Source organism: Salmo trutta, chromosome 2 (assembly GCF_901001165.1).
Source record: "Salmo trutta chromosome 2, fSalTru1.1, whole genome shotgun sequence".
Lineage (NCBI taxonomy): Eukaryota > Metazoa > Chordata > Actinopteri > Salmoniformes > Salmonidae > Salmo > Salmo trutta.
This window is the reverse complement of record NC_042958.1, coordinates 14,486,061-14,511,768: the sequence shown is the minus strand read 5'-3', so window position 1 is coordinate 14,511,768 and position 25,708 is coordinate 14,486,061. Positions and strand designations below refer to the sequence as shown.

The 25,708-nt window shown below is 43.4% G+C and overlaps 1 pseudogene; it reads right to left on the bottom strand.

Annotated features, from left to right (window-relative positions):
- LOC115148807 (queuine tRNA-ribosyltransferase accessory subunit 2-like) overlaps positions 1-25,708 on the bottom strand; it is a 63,438-nt pseudogene that overhangs the window by 22,817 nt on the left and 14,913 nt on the right.

Genomic DNA, 25,708 nt, shown 5'->3' with positions numbered 1-25,708 from the left:
CAGTTCACACACCAAGTAGGCTACTAGGAAGATGGGCAGGATTTAAAGTAGATGGTCCTAGCTAGCAAAAAGATAGTACTAGACAACAGATTAAGAATTAATATATACTGAACAAAAATGTAAATGCAATGTAAAGTGATGGTCCCATATTTCATGAGCTGAAATAAAACATCCCAGACATTGTCCATACGTACAAAAAGCTTATTTCACTCAAATATTGTGCACTAATTTGTTTACATCCCTGTTAGTGAGTATTTTGTCATCTGCCAAGATAATCCATCCACCTGACATGTGTGACATATCAAGATTCTGATTAAACAGCATGATCAGCACATATGTGCACCTTGTGCTGGGGACAATAAAAGGCCACTCTAAAATGTGCAGTTTTGTCACACAACACAATGCCACAGATGTCTCAAGTTTTAAGGAAGCTACAATTGGTATGTTGACTGCAGGAATGTCCACCGGAGCTGTTGCCAGAGAATTGAATGTTAGTTGCTCTACCATAAGCCGCATCCAACGTCGTTATAGAGATTTTGGCAGTACGTCCAACCGGCCTCACAACCGCAGACCATGTGTAACCACGCCAGCCCAGGACCTCCACATCCGGCTTCTTCACCTGCGGGATCGTCTGATACCAGCCACCCAGACAGCTAATAAAACTGTGGATTTGCACAACCGAAGAATTTATGCACAAACTGTCAGAAACCGTCTCAGGGAAGCTAATCTGCGTGCTCGTTGTCCTCACCAGGGGTGTGACCTGACTGCAGTTCGGTGTCGTAACCGACATCAGTGGGCAAATGATCACCTTTGATGGCCACTGGCATGCTGGAGAAGTGTGCTCTTCATGGATGAATCCTGGTTTTAACTGTACCGGCAGATGGCAGTCGTGTGGGTGAGCGGTTTTATGATGTCATCGTTGTGAACAGAGTGCCCCATGGTGGCGGTGGGGTTATTGTATGGGCAGGCATAAGCTATGGACAACAAGCATAACTGCATTTTATTGACGGCAATTTGAATGCACAGAGATAATGTGGCGAGATCCTGATGCCCATTGTCATGCCATTCATCCGCCTCCATCACCTCATGTTTCCAAAATGGTGGTCACACCAGATACTGACTGGTTTTCTGATCCACCCCTCTAACTATTTTTTAAGTTATCTGTGACAAACATATGCATATCTGTATTCCCAGTGATGGGAAATCCATAGATTAGGGCCTAATTTATTTATTTAAATTGACTGATTTCCTTATATGAACTGTGACTCAGTAAAATCTTTGAAATTGTTGCATGCTGCGTTTATATTTTTGTTAAGTGTATATTTATCAATACTGGAGATATAATGAGTCCTCTAGCTATAGATTTATTCATTTTTTTAATGAATATTACATACAACTACAGATTTAAAAGGATTTAGGCTGTTAGGTTCTAAATATCAGAGTAAGAAATCGACGGACACAATAATAGCTCCAACCAAGGTAATTCACCCAAAGAATTGAGCAGCTGAACAGACAAAAACATATTTCCACCAGTGGTAGGCAGGAAGTTAAGTGATACGGGCAATAAACTGTTCCTTCTCCCTTAAATGTGACCTGACCTGACCTCGACCCCCTTCCTCACTAAACCACATCTCTCCACCCTTATCAGTGCCTGCCACATGTGATTACCCTTACTTTACTCAATACATTCCAAGCTTAATTGCCACCATATGCATTCCTCCTACAGATAACCATTAGCTTCTGGTGTAGACCCTAGACTATAGCAACTCAATATTTCAATAGGATACCTGATAATTAACACTATTACAAGTTTAACCAGAACTCATCAAGGCTAACGGATCCATGAAATAAGTTTAGAGAGGGTAGAATACAATACAATACAATGTAAAATTATTAACCTACAGTTTATGTTCTTAACCCTGGGCAACATGGGCCTGGGAGGATCACAGGGATATTGGTATCCACAGTGCTCCACCAATTATACATTTTTCAACTCAATAGCATTTCCGCAAATTTGTTTTATTTATATAAAAATGCACTGCAATTTAAGCTTTAAAACTGCAATGTTTTCTCTCTGCCTCATGGCAAAATGTGTAGAATTACAGGATTTTAGCTTTGAAGCTGCAACAACAAAAAATATCTCTGCCCCATTACAAAATGTGTAGAATTGCCGGTAATTTGCATGAAATCTTTTCTCTCTTATGCCAAGAGATGGGCCATTAAAATGTTCCTTCCGAGGGTCCGAGACTTGGTTCATCCGGCCGTGCACTGCCAAAGTCATAGTAGAACTCGTTGTGTGCTATTTATATCTCACTCAAGTAGTGTTCTGATTATGATGGGGTCCTTGATGAATTTGGTATCTTAAAAAAAAAAGTTTTGAGAACCCCTGCTTTATAAAGTATGACATAAGCTTATAGATGATGTGTGATGCATCCATGTAGTGCTTATCAAGAGTTTCTGAATTATATATAAAGCATGTATAAGATCTTCACACAATATCTTGATTAACACTAGTCTTTTCCTACTAGTGCTCACTTAGCTGATACAGAAGCTACTTTATTGAGGAATGTGTACTTACTAGAACTGTGATATGTGATCGTCTCACCTAGCTATCTTAAGATGAATGCACTAACTGTAAGTCACTCTAGATAAGAGTGTCTGCTAAATGACTAAAATGGAAAATGGAAATGTAATGTAATTTGTTTAAAGTGAGACCCCTGGGACCCCTTCCTCCCCACACACACCTGGGTTTGTCCTCAGGCAGCTCCTTGATGGCGGTGATGAGCTGGATCTGGAGGTGTTTCTCCATGGCTGCAGTATGGAGCCCGTCCAGACTGAATCCTCCTACTGGCCGCTTGGCCGTCTCCCTGACCAACCGCACCCTCTCCTCCAGCACATCCCCTCCCTCCACCACCCCCAACACCTACACCCCATTCAGCTCCTGGAGAGCACAGAGATGATTTTGACAGTGTCAAAAAGTAGCCTGTGTCTGTATAGTAAGCTAATACATGACTGCCACAACACATGGAAGTGAACTTTTTAATTCCTCTAATGTTGGGAGTATCATCAATTTGCAGCAGCATCAGTCCCAGACAGACCTGTGAATTTTTGTTGTGCAGTATCAGACAGTCGCCCAGGTGGGCCAGGGTGCGGTCCACTGACTTGCGAACCCTCTTGCGAGACGTGTTGCTTTGCCAGGTGTCTCTGTCTGCCATGCTCTGGTACAGGTCTGGCTGCACAGCCTTCTGGAGAGCAACGAACTTATCTACCGTCAGCTTGATATACGACCGCCACTACCCCACACAGACACCGTCTGAGACAACAATAGACAGTGTTAACTCTGTCAACTCTGACATATACAGCAGCAACAACTACACACACACACACACACACACACACACACACACACACACACACACACACACACACACACACACACACACATTTGTGTAAACTCCCAGACATGTAAAGCCTCTAGACAATGCTTAGTCTGATAATGACAAAGGAGCTGATCGTGGACTATAGGAAAAGGAGGGCCAAGCACGCCCCTATTCTCAACGATGGGACTGTAGTAGAGCAGGTTGAGAGCTTCAAGTTCCTCGGTGTCCACATCACCAACAAACTATCATGGTCCAAACACACCAAGACAAGAGGGCATGACAACGCCTTTTCCCCCTCAGGAGACTGAAAAGATTTGGCATGGGTCCTCAGATCCTCAAAAAGCTGCACCATCAAGAGCATCCTGACTGGTTGCATCACCGCCTGGTATGTTAACTGCTCGGCCTCTGACCGCAAGGCGCTACAGGGGGTAGTGCGTATGGTCCAGTACATCACTGGGGCTAAGCTTCCTGCCATCCAGGACCTCTATACCAGGCGGTGTCAGAGGTAGGCCCTAAAAATTGACAAAGACTCCAGTCACCGTAGTCATAGACTGTTCTCTCTGCTACTGCATGGCAAGCGGTACCGGAGCACCAAGTCTTGGTCCAAAAGGCTTCTTAACTGCTTCTCCCCTCAAGCCATAAGACTGCTGAACAGTTCATCAAATGGCTTCCTGGACTATATGCATTGCCCCCTCCCCCCTTTTTTTTATTCTGCTGCTACTCGCTGTTTACTATCTATGCATAGTCACTTTACCCCTACCTACATGTACATATTACTTCAATTACCTCGACTAACCGGTGTCCCCGCACATTTATTCGGTACCGGTACCGTTGTTTACAGCCTCCACATTGACTAGGTACCGGTACCCCTGTATACAGCCTCCATATTGACTCGGTACCGGTACCGTTGTATACAGCCTCCACATTGACTCGGTACCGGTACCCCTGTATACAGCCTCCACATTGACTCGGTACTGGTACCCCTGTATACAGCCTCCACATTGATTCGGTACCGGTACCCCTGTATACAGCCTCCACATTTATTCGGTACCGGTACCGTTGTATACAGCCTCCACATTTACTCGGTACCGGTACCCCTGTATACAGCCTCCACATTGACTCGGTACCGGTACCGTTGTATACAGCCTCCACATTGACTCGATACCGGTACCCCTGTATACAGCCTCCACATTGACTCGGTACTGGTACCCCTGTATACAGCCTCCACATTGACTCGGTACCGGTACCCCTGTATACAGCCTCCACATTGATTCGGTACCGGTACCCCTGTATACAGCCTCCACATTGACTCGGTACCGGTACCCCTGTATACAGCCTCCACATTGACTCGGTACCGGTACCCCTGTATACAGCCTCCACATTGACTCGGTACCGGTACCCTTGTATACAGCCTCCACATTGACTCGGTAGCGGTACCCCTGTATACAGCCTCCACATTGACTAGGTACCGGTACCCCTGTATACAGCCTCCACATTGACTAGGTACCGGTACCCCTGTATACAGCCTCCACATTGACTCAGTACCGGTACCCCTGTATACAGCCTCCACATTGACTCGGTGCCGGTACCCCTGTATACAGCCTCCACATTGACTCGGTACCGGTACCCCTGTATACAGCCTCCACATTGACTCGGTACCGGTACCCCTGTATACAGCCTCCACATTGACTAGGTACCGGTACCCCTGTATACAGCCTCCACATTGACTCGGTACCGGTACCCCTGTATACAGCCTCCACATTGACTAGGTACCGGTACCCCTGTATACAGCCTCCACATTGACTAGGTACCGGTACCCCTGTATACAGCCTCCACATTGACTCGGTACCGGTATCCCTGTATACAGCCTCCACATTGACTAGGTACCGGTACCCCTGTATACAGCCTCCACATTGACTAGGTACCGGTACCCCTGTATACAGCCTCCACATTGACTAGGTACCGGTACCCCTGTATACAGCCTCCACATTGACTCGGTGCCGGTACCCCTGTATACAGCCTCCACATTGACTCGGTACAGGTACCCCTGTATACAGCCTCCACATTGACTCGGTACCGGTACCCCTGTATACAGCCTCCACATTGACTCGGTACAGGTACCCCTGTATACAGCCTCCACATTGACTCGGTACCGGTACCCCTGTATACAGCCTCCACATTGACTCGGTACCGGTACCCCTGTATACAGCCTCCACATTGACTCGGTACCGGTACCCCTGTATACAGCCTCCACATTGACTCGGTACCGGTACCCCTGTACACAGCCTCCACATTGACTCGGTACCGGTACCCCTGTATACAGCCTCCACATTGACTCGGTACCGGTACCCTGTATACAGCCTCTACATTGACTCGGTACCGGTACCCCTGTATACAGCCTCCACATTGACTCGGTACCGGTACCCCTGTATACAGCCTCTACATTGACTCGGTACCGGTACCCCTGTATACAGCCTCCACATTGACTCTGTACCGGTACCCCTGTATACAGCCTCCACATTGACTTGGTACCGGTACCCCTGTATACAGCCTCTACATTGACTTGGTACCGGTACCCCTGTATACAGCCTCCACATTGACTCGGTACCGGTACCCCTGTATACAGCCTCCACATTGACTCGGTACCGGTACCCCTGTATACAGCCTCGTTATTGTTCTTTTATTGTTTCTCTTTTATTTTTTATTTTATTTTATTTAATCAATATTTTTCTTGACTCTTATTTTTCTTAAAACTGCATTGTTGGTTAAGGGCTTGTAAGTAAGCATTTCACTGTAAGGTCTACACCTGTTGTATTCGGCGCATGTGACAAATACAATTTGATTTGATTTAAAATAGTGATGGATAAATAAAAACCAAAACATGACCTCTAACCTTGTTGATGATGTGACCTGGGGGGCCTGAGGTCACAGGGTCGTGGAGAGAGCAGTACAACACTGTGTCATGAAGACCTGTAAAGGTAAACCGCAGCATTACAGCATGCATAACACTACAAATCCAAACTTTTTAATTCCTCTAATATTGGGAGTATCATCAATTTGCAGCAGCATCAGTCCCAGACAGACCTGTGTTTTGTTGTGCAATATCAGACAGTCGCCCAGGTAGGCCAGGGTGCGGTCCACTGACTTGCGAACCCTCTTGCGAGACGGGTTGCTTTGCCAAGTGTCTCTGTCTGCCATGCTCTGGTACAGGTCTGGCTGCACAGCCTTCTGGAGAGCAACGAACTTAGCTACCGTCAGCTTGATACGACCGCCACTACCCCACACAGACACCGTCTGAGACAACAATAGACAGTGTTAACTCTGTCAACTCTGACATATACAGCAGCAACAACTACACACACACACACACACACACACACACACACACACACACACACACACACACACACACACACACACACACACACACACACAAACATTTGTGTAAACTCCCAGACATGTAAAGCCTCTAGACAATGCTTAGTCTGATAATGACAAAGGAGCTGATCGTGGACTATAGGAAAAGGAGGGCCAAGCACGCCCCTATTCTCAACGATGGGACTGTAGTAGAGCAGGTTGAGAGCTTCAAGTTCCTCGGTGTCCACATCACCAACAAACTATCATGGTCCAAACACACCAAGACAAGAGGGCATGACAACACCTTTTCCCCCTCAGGAGACTGAAAAGATTTGGCATGGGTCCTCAGATCCTCAAAAAGCTGCACCATCGAGAGCATCCTGACTGGTTGCATCACCGCCTGGTATGGCAACTGCTCGGCCTCTGACCGCAAGGCGCTACAGGGGGTAGTGCGTATGGTCCAGTACATCACTGGGGCTAAGCTTCCTGCTATCCAGGACCTCTATACCAGGCGGTGTCAGAGGTAGGCCCTAAAAATTGACAAAGACTCCAGCCACCGTAGTCATAGACTGTTCTCTCTGCTACCGCATGGCAAGCGGTACCGGAGCACCAAGTCTTGGTCCAAAAGGCTTCTTAACTGCTTCTCCCCTCAAGCCATAAGACTGCTGAACAGTTAATCAAATGGCTTCCTGGACTATATGCATTGCCCCCTCCCCCCTTTTTTTTATTCTGCTGCTACTCGCTGTTTACTATCTATGCATAGTCACTTTACCCCTACCTACATGTACATATTTCCTCAATTACCTCGACTAACCGGTGTCCCCGCACATTTATTCGGTACCGGTACCGTTGTTTACAGCCTCCACATTGACTAGGTACCGGTACCCCTGTATACAGCCTCCACATTGACTAGGTACCGGTACCCCTGTATACAGCCTCCACATTGACTCGGTACGGGTACCCCTGTATACAGCCTCCACATTGACTCTGTACAAAACATGACCTCTAACCTTGTTGATGATGTGACCTGGGGGGCCTGAGGTCACAGGGTCGTGGAGAGAGCAGTACAACACTGTGTCATGAAGACCTGTAAAGGTAAACCGCAGCATTACAGCATGCATAACACTACAAATCATTCATCCTACTGCAGAACAGACAGCACAGCAACAATGTTTACAGAAGCAAGAGTAAAAGGTGCCTTGACTACTCAACTAGACAGTGTAAGAGTGCACACAGCAGCAGGAGGCATAGAGCTGGTGGTAATGTCACATAGTTAGTTCATTCTGTTAATTACACAGTGAACCTGGATGGCGTGAAAGAGAGGAGGCGTGGCCTTATCACAGAGGCCAGCTGTGAGAGAAAATCAAAGGGTGACAAAACCAGAACCCAAACAACAACAGCAAGCACTAGTGACACGCTCACTTTTAATTAGCCAATCAGGTTGCTCCCTCCCTGTCCCCCTCAAGACAAAATGTAATAATTCCCTGCGTGTGAACAACAGGTGCTGGGACGATAATTACATTTTCTCATTTCACCTTGGCTTGCCCAGGGGCAGGAAACATTCGGCTCAGTGGTGCCACACTAAAGCTAGCCATCTCTGTTAGAGCATGATGAGTTTTTACTCTCCAACATGAGGGATGTTTCAAAGCCATTCAGGACTTATCTGGGGAATATATTTGGTGCTCAAAGGCTGCATTTAGACAGGCAGCCCAATTCTGATCTTTCTTTCAATCTTTTGACCAATCAGATCAACATTGAAAAAGTGAAGTTGTGATAAGATCTGATGGGATTGGTTAACTGACCAATTACTTGAAAAAAGATCAGAATTGAGCGGTATATGTGAACTCAGAGTTAGAAACGGTCTAAGGCGGATTGTTGTGCTTTTCAATAACACACTTCTGCCTCTACCCCTCATAAATATTCAGGAGCACAGTAACTCTTCTCTTTATGTCCTAAGCATTTTGTAGTTAAACTGTGAGAAAACATATACAATGTTCCATACATGAGTGTGTGCTTGAAACTAAAGACACTTTTACCAACGTGCATTTGCATTAAATAATGCATCGTCACTCAGTACTGTATGTACACTAAGCTAGAGGTCTGCATTTGTTGCGGGTGAGTCAGACAGACAACTTTAGGATGAAATTATGTTTTATCGTGTTTGAATTTGATATGTACACTATATGTGTATTGAAAGGCGAGGCTACTGTGTGTTTTTGTGCATTCATGGACAGGTGTGTTGTGGTCTGTATCGGGTGGTTACGTTGTGTTCAAATCAAATCAAATTGTATTTGTAGTGGCATATTTTCTCTATTGCATCCAATAAATATGACCTGGCGAGAGAGGGGCTATTTCGGACACACACTCCCCGCAGGCTTTACTGCACGTCCGTAGAGATGATGGCAGTGTGCCACTTCGGATTGCAAGTTACAAACAAAAGGATGCTTCTTCGTTCAAGAATTTAAACTTACAGACTTTCTAATATAAAAGATGGGAAAACGAATATTCGTCTCCAATAACGGCTTCACAATAACAATTCAACTAATAATGCTCTGGTTATTGTATACAAATACAAATTGGCTATTTGGCTCTAACAGTATTTGTCACATGCGCCGAATACAACAGGTGTAGACCTTACAAAGAAATGCTTACTTACAAGCCCTTAACCAGCAATGCAGTTAAGAAAATACCTAAAAAAAAGAATAACAGTATTTAAAGAGCAAAAGTACATAACAATAGCGTGGCTCTATACAGGGGGTACCGGTACAGAGTCAATGTGTGGGGGTACCGTGCGGTGGTAATTGCGGTGGTACCATGTAGGTAGAGTTATTAAAGTGACTATGCATAGATAGTGTGGGGGGGGGGGCTTGCAAATAGTCTTGGTAGCCATTTAATTAGATGTGCAGGAGTCTTATGGCTTGGGGGTAGAAGCTGTTTAGAAGCCTCTTGGACCTAGACTTGGTGCTCCGGTACCGCTTACCATGCGGTAGCAGAGAGAACAGTCTATGACTAGGGTGGCTGGAGTCTTTGACAATTTTTAGGGCCTTCCTCTGACACCGCCTGGTATAGAGGTCCTGGATGGCAGGAAGCTTGGTCCCGGTGATGTACTGGGCCGTATGCACTACCCTCTGTAGTGCCTTGCAGTCGGAGGCCGAGCAGTTACCATACCAGGCAGTGATGCAACCCATCAGGATGTTCTCGATGGTGCAGCTGTAAAACATTTTGAGGATCTGAGGACCCATGCCGAATCTTATCAGTGTCCTGAGGGGGAATAGGTTTTGTCGTGCCCTCTTTATGACTGTCTTGGTGTGCTTGGACCATGTTAGTGTGTTGGTGATGTGGACGCCAAGGAACTTGAAGCTCTCAACCTGCTCCACTACAGCCCCGTCGATGAGAATGGGGCCGTGCTTGATCCTCTTTTTCCTGTAATCCACAATCATCTCCTTTGTCTTGATCACGTTGAGGGAGAGGTTGTTGTCTTTGCACCACACGGTCAGGTCTCTGACCTCCTCACTATAGGCTGTGTCATCGTTGTCGGTGATCAGGCCTGCCACTGTTGTGTCATCGGCAAACTTAATGATGGTATTGGAGTCGTGCCTGCCTGTGCAGTCATGAGTGAGCAGGGAGTACAGGAGGGGACTGAGCACGCACCCTTGAGGGGCCCCCGTGTTGAGGATCAATGTGGCAGATGTGTTGTTACCTACCCTTACCACCTGGGGGCAGCCCATCAGGAAGTCCAGGATCCAGTTACAGAGGGAGGTGTTTAGTCCCAGGGTCCTTAGCTTAGTGATGAGCGTTGAGGGCACTATGGTGTTGAACGCTGAGCTGTAGTCAATGAATAGCATTCTCACATAGGTGTTCCTTTTGTCTAGGTGTGAAAGGGCAGTGTTGAGTGCAATAGAGATTGCATCATCTGTGGATCTTTTGGGGCGGTGTGCAAATTGGAGTGGGCCTGGGGTTTCTGGAATAATGGTGATGTGAGCCATGACCAGCCTTTCAAAGCATTTCATGGCTACGGACGTGAGTGCTACAGGTCGGTAGTCATTTAGGCAGGTTACCTTAGTGTTCTTGGGCACAGGGACTATGGTGATCTGCTTGAAACATGTTGGTATTACAGACTCAGACAGGGAGAGGTCGAAAATGTCAGTGAAGACACTTGCAAGCTCGGAGTGTACAAAACATTAGGAACACCTGCTCTTTCCATGACAGACTAACCATGTGAAAGCTATGATCCCTTATTGATGTGACCTGTTAAATCCACTTCAACCAGTGTAGATGAAGGGGAGGAGACAGGTTAAAGAAGGATTTTAAAGCCTTGCGACATGGATTGTGTATGTGTGCCATTCAGAGCGTGAATGGGCAAGACAAAAGATTTTAGTGCCTTTGAACAGGGTATGGCAGTAGTTTTGAGTGTGTCAAGAATTGCAATGCTGCTAGGTTTTTCACACTCAACAGTTTCCCGTGTTGTGTAAGGCAACTGACCGTCCAGTACACCATTGGTGCCAAAAGACCCATAAAAAGAATGCACAACTTGTCGTACCCTGACACGAATGGGGTATGGCAGTCGACGACCTTCCATTTTTTGCAGCAAAAAACAAAAAACTGTGGTTGCAGTGGGCTAAGGAACAAAAACACTGGACACTGGAGAATTGAAAACACATTGCCTGGTCTGATGAATCCTGGTTCCTGCGGTTTCACACTGATAGGAGGAAAACCATATGAGTACATGCATCCATCATGCCGCTTGTCAACATTGCAGGCTGGTGGTGGTCTGATGGTGTGGGGTGTAGTTTCATGGCAAATACTGGGCCCCTTGATAAAAGTGGAGCAACATTTGAATGCCACAGGATATCTGAACATCATTGCCAGTCAGGTGCATCCCTTCATGGCAGCAGTGTATCCATCTGCAAATAGATTTTTTTCCGCCGGATAATGCCCCATGCCACAAGGCTAGGATTGTCCAGAAATGGTTCCATGAACATGACAGTGAATTCAGCTTCCTGCAGTGGCCTTGTGGAATGGGGCATTATCCGGCTGAAAAAAATCTATTTGCAGATGGATACACTGCTGCCATGAAGGGATGCACCTGACTGGCAATGATGTTCAGATATCCTGTGGCATTCAAATGTTGCTCCACTTTTATCAAGGGGCCCAGTATTTGCCATGAAAAAACACCCCACACCATCACCAGCCTGTCACCAGATCTCAAACTAATTGAGCATCTGTGGGATGAGATGGAATGAGCTATTCTATTTATTTAACTAGGTAAGTCAGTTAAGAACAAATTCTTATTTACAATGACATCCTACCCAGGCCAAACTCTAAAGCGGATGACGCTGTGACAATTGTGCACCGCCCTATGGGACTTCCAATCACGGCCAGTGTTGATACAGCCTGGAATCAAACCAGGGTCTGTAGTGACGTCTCTAGCACTGAGATGCAGTGCCTCAGACCGCTGCGCCACTCGGGAGCCCTAAAGTAGAGATCCACTTTTTGACAACTGGGGGAAGCATTGGAGTCATTGGAGAACTCTTTCAACATCTTGTATCTACACCAAGTCTAGAAAACATTAAGAACACTTTCCTAATATTGAGTTGCACCCCCTTTTTGCCCTCAGAACAGCCTCAACTTGTCGGGTCATGGCAAGGTGTCCAAAGCATTCCACAGGGATGCTGGCCTATGTTGACTCAAATGCTTCCCATAGTTGTGCCAAATGGATGGATGTCCTTTGGGTGGTGAACCATTCTTGATACACGCAGGAAACTGTTGAGCATGAAAAACCCAGCAGTGTTGCAGTTCTTGACAAACATTGGTGCGCCTGGCACCTACTACCATATCCTGTTCAAAGACACATCTTATGTGGGATCATAGCTTTCATCTGGTCAGTATCTCATGGAAAGAGCAGGTGTTCATAAGGTATTGTACACTCAGTGTATATATTGCTCTTTATAACATTTCTTAATTTTTACTTTTTGGATTATGTCATTGCTAGGTATTATTACTGCACTGTTGGAGCTAGAAGCACAAGCATTTCGCTGCACCTGCAAATCTGTGTACGCAACCAATAAACTTAGATTGGATTTAAATATCAATAATGGAAAGTAGTGGAGGGCGCTCAACCAACATGAGTTGAGGTGCAATCACAAAAGGTATAATCATTGTAGGTAGGTAGGTAAAATGCACACAAATCATGGTGAGTGAGCGTTGCACATTTTCCTTTACAATAATTGATTACCAATTTATTTGTCTGTACCTGCAAATCATTCTTACTGCTTCAAGTTTATTAGTGTAACGATGTGCAATGAGAGTCGGGAAGACAAGACACAGGAACAGAAACAATGACACCTAGGAAAGGAACCAGAGGGGGTGACAAACAGTTGAAGTCGGAAGTTTACATACACTTAGGTTGGACTCATTAAAACTTGTTTTTCAACCACTCCAAACATTTCTTGTTAATAAACTATAGTTTTGGCAAGTCGGTTAGGACATCTACTTTGTGCATGAATCAAGTCATTTTTCCAACAATTGTTTACAGACAGATTATTTCACTTATAATTCACTGTATCACAATTCCAGTGGGTCAAAAGTTTACATACACTAAGTTGACTGTGCCTTTAAACAGCTTGGAAAATTCCAGAAAATGGAGGTGTACCTGTGGATGTATTTCAAGGCCTACCTTCAAACTCAGTGCCTCTTTGCTTGACATCATGGGAAAATTAAAAGAAATCAGCCAAGACCTCAGAAAACAAATGTAGACCTCCACAAGTCTGGTTCATCCTTGGGAGCAATTAACAAACGCCTGAAGGTACCACGTTCATCTGTACAAACAATAGTACGCAAGTATAAACACCACGGGACCATGCAGCCGTCATACCGCTCAGGAAGGATACGCGTTCTGTCTCCTAGAGATAAACATACTTTGGTGCGAAAAGTGCAAATCAATCCCAGAACAACAGCAAAGGACCTTGTGAAGATGCTGGAGGAAACAGGTACAAAAGTATCTATATCCACAGTAAAACGAGTCCTATATCAACAAAACCAGAAAGGTCGCTCAGCAAGGAAGGAGCCTCCGTACCAAAACCGCCATAAAAAAGCCAGACTACGGTTTGCAACTGCACATGGGAACAAAGATCATACTTTTTGGAGAAATGTCCTCTGGTCTGATGAAACAAACATATAACTATTTGGCCATAATGACCATCGTTATGTTTGGAGGAAAAAGGGGGAGGCTTGCAAGCACTTCACAAAATAGATGGCATTATGAGGTAGGGAAATGATGTGGATATATTGAAGCAACATCTCAAGACATCAGTCAGGAAGTTAAAACTTGGTCGCAAATGAGTCTTCCAAATGGATAAAGACCCCAAGCATACTTCCAAAGTTGTGGCAAAATGGCTTAAGGACAACAAAGTCAAGGTATTGGAGTGGCCATCACAAAGCCCTGACCTCAAACCTATAGAAAATTTGTGGGCAGAACTAAAAACTAAAAAGCAGCATTCCCCAAGAGAGGATGGCTTTCACTTCAGCAGTAATAAATTCATGAACTTCTTTGAGGAAAAGATCATGATCATTAGAAAGCAAATTACGGACTCCTCTTTAAATCTGCGTATTCCTCCAAAGCTTCGTTGTCCTGAGTCTGCACAACTCTGCCAGGACCTAGGATCAAGGGAGACACTAAAGTGTTTTAGTACTATATCTCTTGACACAATGATGAAAATAATCATGGCCTCTAAACCTTCAAGCTGCATACTGGACCCTATTCCAACTAAACTACTGAAAAAGCTGCTTCCTGTGCTTGTACCTCCTATGTTGAACATAATAAACGGCTCTCTATCCACCGGATGTGTACCAAACTCACTAAAAGTGGCAGTAATAAAGCCTCTCTTGAAAAAGCCAAATCTTGACCCAGAAAATATAAAAAACTATCGGCCTATATCGAATCTTCCATTCCTCTCAAAAAATTTGATAAAGCTGTTGCGCAGCAACTCACTGCTTTCCTAAAGACAAACAATGTATACGAAACGCTTCAGTCTGGTTTTAGACCCCATCATAGCACTGAGACTGCACTTGTGAAGGTGGTAAATTACATTTTAATGGCATCAGACCAAGGCTCTGCATCTGTCCTCGTGCTCCTAGATCTTAATGCTGCTTTTGATACCATTGATCACCACATTCTTTTGGAGAGATTGGAAACCCAAATTGGTCTACACTGACAAGTTCTGGCCTGGTTTAGATCTTATCTGTTGGAAAGATATCAGTTTGTCTCTGTGAATGGTTTGTCCTCTGACAAATCCACTGTAAATTTCAGTGTTCCTCAAGATTCCGTTTTAGGACCACTATTGTTTTCACTATATATTTTACCTCTTGGGGATGTCATTCGAAAACATAATGTTAAATTTCACTGCTTTGCGGATGACACACAGCTGTACATTTCAATGAAACATGGTGAAGGCCCAAAATTGCCCTCGCTAGAAACCTGTGTTTCAGACATAAGGAAGTGGATGGGTGCAAATGTTCTACTTTTAAACTCGGACAAAACAGAGATGCTTGTTCTAGGTCCCAAGAAACAAAGATATCTTCTGTTGAATCTGACAATTAATCTTGATGGTTGCGCAGTCGTCTCAAATAAAACTGTGAAGGAGCTCGGCGTTACTCTGGACCCTGATCTCTCTTTTGAAGAACATATCAAGACTGTTTCAAGGATAGCTTTTTTTCCATCTACATAACATTGCAAAAATCTGAAACTTTCTGTCCAAAAATGATGCAGAAAAATAATCCATGCTTTTGTTACTTCTAGGTTGGACTACTGCAATGCTCTACTTTCCGGCTACCCGGATAAAGCACTAAATAAACTTCAGTTAGTGCTAAATACGGCTGCTAGAATCCTGACTAGAACCAAAAATTGTGATCATATTACTCCAATGCTAGCCTCCCTACACTAGCTTCCTGTTAAGGCAAGGGCTGATTTCAAGGTTTTACTGCTAACCTACAAAGCATTACATGGGCTTGCTCCTACCTATCTTTCCGATTTGGTCCTGCCGTACATACCTACCTAGAATTTCTAAGCAAACAGCTGGAGGCAGGGCTTTCTCCTATAGAGCTCCATTTTTATGGAATGGTCTGCCTACCCATGTGAGAGACGCAGACTCGGTCTCAACCTTTAAGTCTTTACTGAAGATCTCTTCTGTAGGTCCTATGATTGAGTGTAGTCTGGCCCAGGAGTGTGAAGTTGAACGGAAAGGATCTGGAGCAACGAACCGCCCTTGCTGTCTCTGCCTTGCTGGTTCCCCTCTCTCCACTGGGATTCTCTGCCTCTAACCCTATTACGGGAGCTGAGTCACTGGCTTACTGGTGTTCTTCCATGGCGTCCCTAGGAGGGGTGTGTCACTTGAGTGGGTTGAGTCACTGACGTGGTCTTCCTGTCTGGGTTGGCACCCCCACTTGGGTTGTGCCGTGGCGAAGATCATTGTGGGCTATACTCGGCCTTGTCTCAGGATGGTAAGTTGGTGGTTGAAGATATCCCTCTAGTGCTGTGGGGGCTGTTCTTTGGCAAAGTGGGTGGGGTTATATCCTGCCTGTTTGGCCCTGTCCGGGGGTATCATTGGATGGGGCCACAGTGTCTCCTGACCCATCCTGTCTCAGCCTCCAGTATTTATGTTGCAGTAGTTTATTTGTCGGGGTCTAGGGTCAGTCTGTTATATCTGGATTATTTCTCCTGTCTAATCCAGTGTCCTGTGTGAATTTAAGTATGCTCTCTCTAATTCTCTCTTTCTCTCTTTCTTTCTTTCTCTCTCTCGGAGGACCTGAGCCCTAGGACCATGCCTCAGGACTACCTGGCATGATGACTTCTTGCTGTCCCCAGTCCACCTAGCCGTGCTGCTGCTCCAGTTTCAACTGTTCTGCGGCTATGGAACCCTGATCTGTTCACCAGACGTGCTACCTGTCCCAGACCTGCTGTTTTCAACTCTCTAGAGACAGCAGGAGCGGTAGAGATACTCTCAATGATCGGCTATGAAAAGCCGACTGACATTTACTCTTGAGGTGCTGACTTGTTGCACCCTCGAGAACTAATGTGATTATTATTATTTGACCATGCTGGTCATTTATGAACATTTGAACATCTTGGCCATGTTCTGTTATAATCTCCACCCGGCACAGCCAGAAGAGGACTGGCCGCCCCTCATAGCCTGGTTCCTCTATAGGTTTCTTACTAGGTTTTGGCCTTTCTAGGGAGTTTTTCCTAGCCACCGTGCTTCTACACCTGCATTACTTGCTGTTTGGGGTTTTAGGCTGGGTTTCTGTACAGCACTTTGAGATATCAGCTGATGTAAGAAGGGCTATATAAATACATTTGATTTGATTTTAACTGAAAAAGCATGTGCGAGCAAGGAGGCCTACAAACCTGACTCAGTTACACAGCTCTGTCAGGAGGAATGGGCCATAATTCACCCAACTTATTGTGGGAAGCTTGTGGAAGGCTACCCGAAACGTTTGAACCATTAAACAATTTCAAGGCAGTGCTACCAAACACTAATTGAGTATATGTAAACTTCTGACCCACTGGGAATGTGATGAAGGAAATAATAGCTGAAATGAATAATTCTCTCCACAGTTATTCTGACCTTTCACATTCTTAAAATAAAGTGGTGATCCTAACTGACCTAAGATAGGGAATTGTTACTAGGATTAAATGTCAGGAATTGTGAAAAACTGAGTTTAAATGTATTTGGCTAAGGTATATGTAAGCTTCCCACTTCTACTGTATATAGAGCAGGTAATCAGGGAGGTGATGGAGTCCAGGTGAGTGTCATAATGCTCTGACATGCATAACTATGGTGACAGGTGTGCGTCATAACGAGCAGCCTGGTGATCTAGAGGCCGGAGACGGAGCACACGTGACAATTAGCCATACCTCTCCTCTCCTAGTTGGGTGTGGGAGATCAGATGTGTGTGTTGTCTCAATTAAATAGAATAGGCTATTGCCTATGCATTCTCAGAGAAGCAAGGGACAGTTACGGACAGATCTAAATGTATTGGGGGAGAGGAGCTGGTCTAACTCAAGGTGTCATTCAAAAAATGCACCCCTCCTCCCAAAAGTTTAAAATAATTTCACATGACCCTCTCCTTGTACTGTAAAATAAATTTAACACCCTCCCTCCTCATAGAATTAACTCAAAATAAATGTTTACGAGCACAAATAACAATAACTGTAGCAAACCTGTGTTTATAAACGTAGATATCGACTTTTCCACAAACTTCTTAGGGATAGCCCCCTTTCCCCCCTGATACTCCCATAAAGCCCAGCTCATTGGCTATCTAGCTAGCTTTGTTTGAACCCGATTGGTGCTTATTTGACAAAGTTACAGTCGATCAAGTGAAGACCGCCCGCGTCATTGTCGTGCCGTGAAGGCGTAGCTCTCTGACCACATTTGGTCTCCTATAGGATATACTACATCCCTAATGATATAGTGAAGTCTGGTTGCGTTCTAGGATCTCTGAGGAATAAATACGAACGTGATTTGACTGGTTGAAACAACGTTTAGGGTTAGATTTTCACAGATTCCTTTCTTTGCAAATTGAACAAGTGGAAATACAAAATCGATCGTGTATGCTATATGGACCTTTTGAGGATATGAAAAAGGATTTTACCTAACAAAACGACAGTTCATGTTATCTCTGGGACCCTTTGTATGACAAATCAGAGCAAGATTTCAGAATGTAAGTACACATTTCACCTTCAGAGGTGAATTTATCAAACCTATTGTGGTGAAAAAAAGTGTTTTGTTGTTGGGAGCTCCCCTCAAACAATAGCATGGCATTTTTCCGCAGTAATAGCTACTGTAAATTGGACAGAGCAGTTATATTAATGAGAATTTAAGCTTTCAGCCGATATAAGACACTTATATGTACCGACATTTGTTGTTTCTCTAAAATATGTGATCGTGACACACGGCGCTGCATGATTTACAACTGTCCCGTTGACGGGACACCTATCCCTAAGTTAAGCATGCCTTTGTGGCACAGTCGATGCCACGCAGGGCTACAGGCCAAAAGTTAATGGTTTGCCGATCACCACAGATGAGCTCACTCTCCCTGCCTGTTTCATTACGCTACAATCAGAGCCAGCTGCAGAAATGATCAACTGGGGGGAAATCAGATGTTCAATATTTTGATGCCATATTTAGAATTATATAAAATATATGCAAAGAATTGACCACCAACAGGTTTCTGTGCCAATGCACCACACAACCAGTAAACAAAGCATAAATAGACTATGTGAATCTTGACAAACAGAAAATACATCCCGCCCTACCTTGTAGTCTAACCCAGTATCGAAGGCTTGGCTTGACAATCTCTGAATATTATTAAACTTTTTGGGGTTTTGTAACAGATGTTTCTTTCCATTCATCAATTGGTCACTGCATAGTTTAGATTGATTGATTGTTTTTATTTCTCAGTAAAAAAAATACATATTTACAGAAATATTTTTTTTAAGGTCACAATAAAGTTGGGGACTTATTTCCATTGTGGTCCTTATGTTTTACATAAATACATATACAATTACATAGAAACAGACATTACAGAGACACAGACACATTACATAGATACAGACACATTACAGAGACACAGACACATTACATAGATACAGACACATTACATAGAAACAGACACATTACAGAGACACAGACACATTACATAGACACAGACACATTACAGAGACACAGACACATTACATAGATACAGACACATTACAGAGACACAGACACATTACATAGATACAGACACATTACATAGATACAGACACATTACAGAGACACAGACACATTACAGAGACACAGACACATTAAAGAGATCGAGACAAAAAAATTGCTCAACCACCAGATGAGTGTGAGGAGGCAGTTTAAGTACAATTCTTACAAGCTTGTTTGGCTGGTAGCTTATTCTTTAGATGTTTGGGGCTACTGGTGATGCAGGCATAACCAAAGTGACACTGGACTAGCGCACTTGCTAGAGTCTTTAGGGCAGTGATTCTCAACTGGAGGATTTTAAGGGGTGGCGGGACTTGTGCAAGTAAAATAAAATAAAACAAACATTATTTTGAAAGGTAACCGCCGCAAGGAGACTTTTATTTTGAAAGGATACCTCTGCACCCCTTATTGTTGTTGACTTTACACGTGCAGTGTGTCCGCAGTTAAATTCTAGTTAAATGTCTAGTTAAATTCGGACTCAGTGTGCGCTGCACTCGCTCATCGACCAATACAATATCGTTCTCTGTTTAGTTTTAAATGTGACAAGTCCAATCAGATAATACAGATCTTCTTCTGACAGCTAGCTTGATTGACAGATAACTATGCAGATTTGTTCTGCAGTTATTGCACATGTGGATAGTTATCTGTCATTTAACTCATGTAGGCTAGCTGTCAGAGTGAAATCATGGACAAGTTTTTAAAACGTGCAGCTCTCTCATCTACTGCTGCTTCCAATGTCAACAACAAGGCAGACAACCCGGTCCCTGTCAAGAATATAAAATACGACCCCGACTTCATCAAATATGGTGCATTCGTAAATTCGCTCTGGCTATCTACTCAGATTTCAGCGCACACTCGTCTGAGTGTGCCAGAGCGCAGAATAGCTGATGAATTTACAAACACACCCATATATAGAAGACAGACAGGGTAAGTAGACTGTAGTGCGTCCTATGCAACGAGCTGTTAGCTATGAAACCCTCCAAAATGAAACGTCATCTGGGCACCAAGCACCCAAGCCACAAAGATAAAACGTCTGACTTTTTAAAACGGAAATGTCAATATCAGGAGTCCTCACACGATTAATTGAACAAGGTATGCATGGTACATGGAAAGGCATTTCGCGCGTCATACCTTGTGGCCCAGCGCATTGCTAAGTGCAAAAAAGCCCACACCAGCAGAGAATCTCATACTCCCTGCTGTGATTGATATGTGCATTGAAATCTTGGGAGAGTCCGCCGCCAACAAACTTAAAACCATCCCCCTATCCAATGACACCACGAGGAGGAGAATCCTGGACATGTCTGAGGACATAACGCGCCAGACATCAGAGAGCATTAGTGCAAATGGCCATTACCCACTGCAGCTTGATGAATCCACGGATGTGGCTAACCATGCCATTCTAATGGTCTATGTCAGACACCAACTCTGCAGACACTGTCTTTAATACAGTGGATATGTTCCTGGGCTCCGTGGGACTGGCCTGGGATGGGTGTGTCGGTGTGACCACTGACGGGGCAGCTGCCATGACGGGAAAGCACTCCGGGGTAGTAAAGCGGATCCCGGAGAGAGCACCGAGAGCGACCTGGAACCCCTGCTTCCTACACAGGGAGGCATTGGCAGCGAAGGACATGGTGCCTGAGCTCCACGCCACTCTCCAGGATGTGATCAAGTGTGTCAACTATATCAAAAAGAGTTCCACGAAAAGCAGATGTTTCAGGCCTCCTACAGGGATATGGGGAGCGAGCACCAGCCAGTGCTTTATCATGCAGAGGTCCGCTGGCTTTCCAGGGGTAAAGTGTTGGGTCACTTTTATGAGCTTCGAGCAGAGATTGCTGCCTTTCTTTCGGAAAACAAGTAATCTCTGCCCCAACATTTCGATTGTCAGGAATGGTTCACGCAAGTTGTCTACCTGGTGGATATTTTTGATCATCTGAATACTTTCAATGTGTCAATGCAAGGGAGGTGGCACAATCGATTTGAACAGAGGGACAAAGTGAATGCCTTCAATATGAAGTGTACCGTTTGGGCAAGTCATGTTTCTAACGGGAGGATTGACATGTTTCCCAATGCTGATTTCGAGATTCAGAATCTGATCAACAAAGCGCACAGCGACACACTGAAAAAAAAATGTTAAACAGCATCTGTCAAGCTGCAGGGAAAGTTTTGCGACTACTTCCCGGAGGTGAACTGGAGACAAGATGACTGGATACCGGACCCCTTTCAAGTGGAGATGGGGAGCGTCACGTTGCCAAGCAACGAAAAGGCTCTGCTGTTGGAGCTGTCGTTTGATCGCGGACTGAGCATGCGCTTCCCGGAAATGACACTGCCAAAGTTCTGGAGCAGCGTAATGGGAGAGTATCTTGCTCTCGTCTGTCATGCAATCAGTATCAAGCTACCGTTCAGAACTAGCTATCTGTGTGAAAGTGGCTTCTCTGCTATATCCGTCAACCACACTTCAAACTTATCAAGCTCAAGAAACATCCCCAGCTTTCCCCACTGATAGGCCACATACACACACACACACACACACACACACACACACACTAAATAAACAGGTTAATTCATTCTGACATTCATATTACATTTTATTGAACTGGTTAAAAATGTACACCATTAAAAACACTTTTCAAGGTTGTGAAATTATTAACATGATTATTGACGATTAAGAATTCCAAATGATTGTTGTTTTTTCTATTTTAAACACTGGTATGTGTTACTGTTCATTAACATTATAGGACTGGTATGTGTTACTGTTCATTAACATTATTGGACTGGTGTGTGTTACTGTTCATTAACATTATTGGACTGGTATGTGTTACTGTTCATTAACATTATAGGACTGGTATGTGTTACTGTTCATTAACATTATTGGACTGGTGTGTGTTACTGTTCATTAACATTATAGGACTGGTATGTGTTACTGTTCATTAACATTATTGGACTGGTGTGTGTTACTGTTCATTAACATTATTGGACTGGTATGTGTTACTGTTCATTAACATTATAGGACTGGTATGTGTTACTGTTCATTAACATTATTGGACTGGTGTGTGTTACTGTTCATTAACATTATTGGACTGGTATGTGTTACTGTTCATTAACATTATTGGACTGGTGTGTGTTACTGTTCATTAACATTATTGGACTGGTGTGTGTTACTGTTCATTAACATTATTGGACTGGTATGTGTTACTGTTCATTAACATTATAGGACTGGTATGTGTTACTGTTCATTAACATTATTGGACTGGTGTGTGTTACTGTTCATTAACATTATTGGACTGGTATGTGTTACTGTTCATTAACATTATTGGACTGGTGTGTGTTACTGTTCATTAACATTATTGGACTGGTGTGTGTTACTGTTCATTAACATTATAGGACTGGTATGTGTTACTGTTCATTAACATTATAGGACTGGTATGTGTTACTGTTCATTAACATTATAGGACTGGTATGAGTTACTGTTCATTAACATTATTGGACTGGTATGTGTTACTGTTCATTAACATTATTGGACTGGTGTGTGTTACTGTTCATTAACATTATTGGACTGGTGTGTGTTACTGTTCATTAACATTATTGGACTGGTGTGTGTTACTGTTCATTAACATTATTGGACTGGTATGTGTTACTGTTCATTAACATTATTGGACTGGTATGTGTTACTGTTCATTAACATTATTGGACTGGTATGTGTTACTGTTCATTAACATTATAGGACTGGTATGTGTTACTGTTCATTAACATTATTGGACTGGTATGTGTTACTGTTCATTAACATTATTGGACTGGTATGTGTTACTGTTCATTAACATTATAGGACTGGTATGTGTTACTGTTCATTAACATTATTGGACTGGTGTGTGTTACTGTTCATTAACATTATAGGACTGGTATGTGTTACTGTTCATTAACATTATTGGACTGGTGTGTGTTACTGTTCATTAACATTATTGGACTGGTATGTGTTACTGTTCATTAACATTATAGGACTGGTATGTGTTACTGTTCATTAACATTATTGGACTGGTGTGTGTTACTGTTCATTAACATTATTGGACTGGTATGTGTTACTGTTCATTAACATTATTGGACTGGTGTGTGTTACTGTTCATTAACATTATTGGACTGGTGTGTGTTACTGTTCATTAACATTATAGGACTGGTATGTGTTACTGTTCATTAACATTATAGGACTGGTATGTGTTACTGTTCATTAACATTATTGGACTGGTGTGTGTTACTGTTCATTAACATTATTGGACTGGTATGTGTTACTGTTCATTAACATTATTGGACTGGTGTGTGTTACTGTTCATTAACATTATTGGACTGGTGTGTGTTACTGTTCATTAACATTATAGGACTGGTATGTGTTACTGTTCATTAACATTATAGGACTGGTATGTGTTACTGTTCATTAACATTATTGAACTGGTATGTGTTACTGTTCATTAACATTATTGGACTGGTATGTGTTACTGTTCATTAACATTATTGGACTGGTGTGTGTTACTGTTCATTAACATTATTGGACTGGTGTGTGTTACTGTTCATTAACATTATTGGACTGGTGTGTGTTACTGTTCATTAACATTATTGGACTGGTATGTGTTACTGTTCATTAACATTATTGGACTGGTATGTGTTACTGTTCATTAACATTATTGGACTGGTGTGTGTTACTGTTCATTAACATTATTGGACTGGTATGTGTTACTGTTCATTAACATTATTGGACTGGTTTTGATGTCATGTTCTCAGTCTGATAATGTATTACACCCCACTCCTGATCTGGTCGTTCAATTAAATGGCTTATTCTCTTGAATTGATATTAAATGTTTTCTCAGTAAATATGGCTGTGTAATGACTTTCTTTAATACCATATTTGAGACAGAGTGAAAGTGAAACCTGCCCAAGAAGGCAGCTGCAATACAACATTATAAAATGTAATCATCAACAGTCCATAATATTGGGTCCTGACTCAATTGTCATTGTTAAAGTTGGGTCCCCGGGGAAAACCAGTTGAAAACCACTGCTTTAGGGTGTATATAGCTAGGTTTCCATTCAATTGGCAACAGATTTTCATTTGAATTATCTAAAATATTAATAAAAACAATATGCCATTTCCGAGTTTACTTTAGGAAAATTTGGCACCGGACAACATGACTGGGAAGATTTTAATTAACCAGACATTTGAGAAATTTAATGGACATCAATATGCATTCAGATCCAACCTGGCATAGCCAGCATCATCAATAAACAAGGGATGACGGCCAAATGAGCCACATTCAATCGGTACAGTTCGTGGACATATTATGACAACATTTTGTGACGTTTTTGTTCATTTTGGAGTTCGGGTAGCGTTTTGTCGGCTGTTTGGGCACACATATTTAAAAAAAAAAGGCCAGCCAAAGTTCGTAAGCAGAAGTCTACGCCCCTTCGTCAGTGATTGGTCAACTGTAGGGGTGACGCGAGTTTCTGCTTCACTGTCAATTCAGCCCAAAACTCAGTGTGGATTCAACATGGAGACCGACATCTTCGAACATCGATTGACCGAGTAGGTACAAAAGTACCTTCAACAGTACAATTCTAGCCATGCATTATATAAAGACCAGCACATAAATGCCATTTCATGGAGGGAGATTGCTGAGACGCTGGGGTCCATACCCAACCACCTTTTTGGGGCTGGTGTTCGCGACAAGTTCGTCAAGGAAAATAAAATAAACAAGGCCTGTCTTGTTTTGCACGCTTTGTACAAAATAATAAAATGCCGTACTACAGGATATTTTTTTACGTAGCTCTTTATTAGCTAGCTATAACTGGCATGTCCACGTGTCTCATACCATGATCAACTGACCATGATCTAACCATCTGGGTGGTCTTAACCAATCATAGCACAGTATGATACGGCGGTAAACTGCCTCCAATTACAATTCAGTATTTTTACACATATGAATATTACAAGGCCGGGCCGCAGTGGAGATGCCAGTGGAAAGGCTACTCCAGATGTCACGTCCTGACCAGTAAAAGGGGTTATTTGTTATTGTAGTTTGGTCAGGACGTGGCAGGGGTGTGTTTGTTTAGTGTGTTTCGGGGTTTTTGGTTTATGTTCTATGTATTCTATTTCTATGTGGGTTTTCTAGTTTGTCTATTTCTATGTTAGTTTTGGGAACGACCTCCAATTAGAAGCAGCTGGTTGTCGTTGCTTCTAATTGG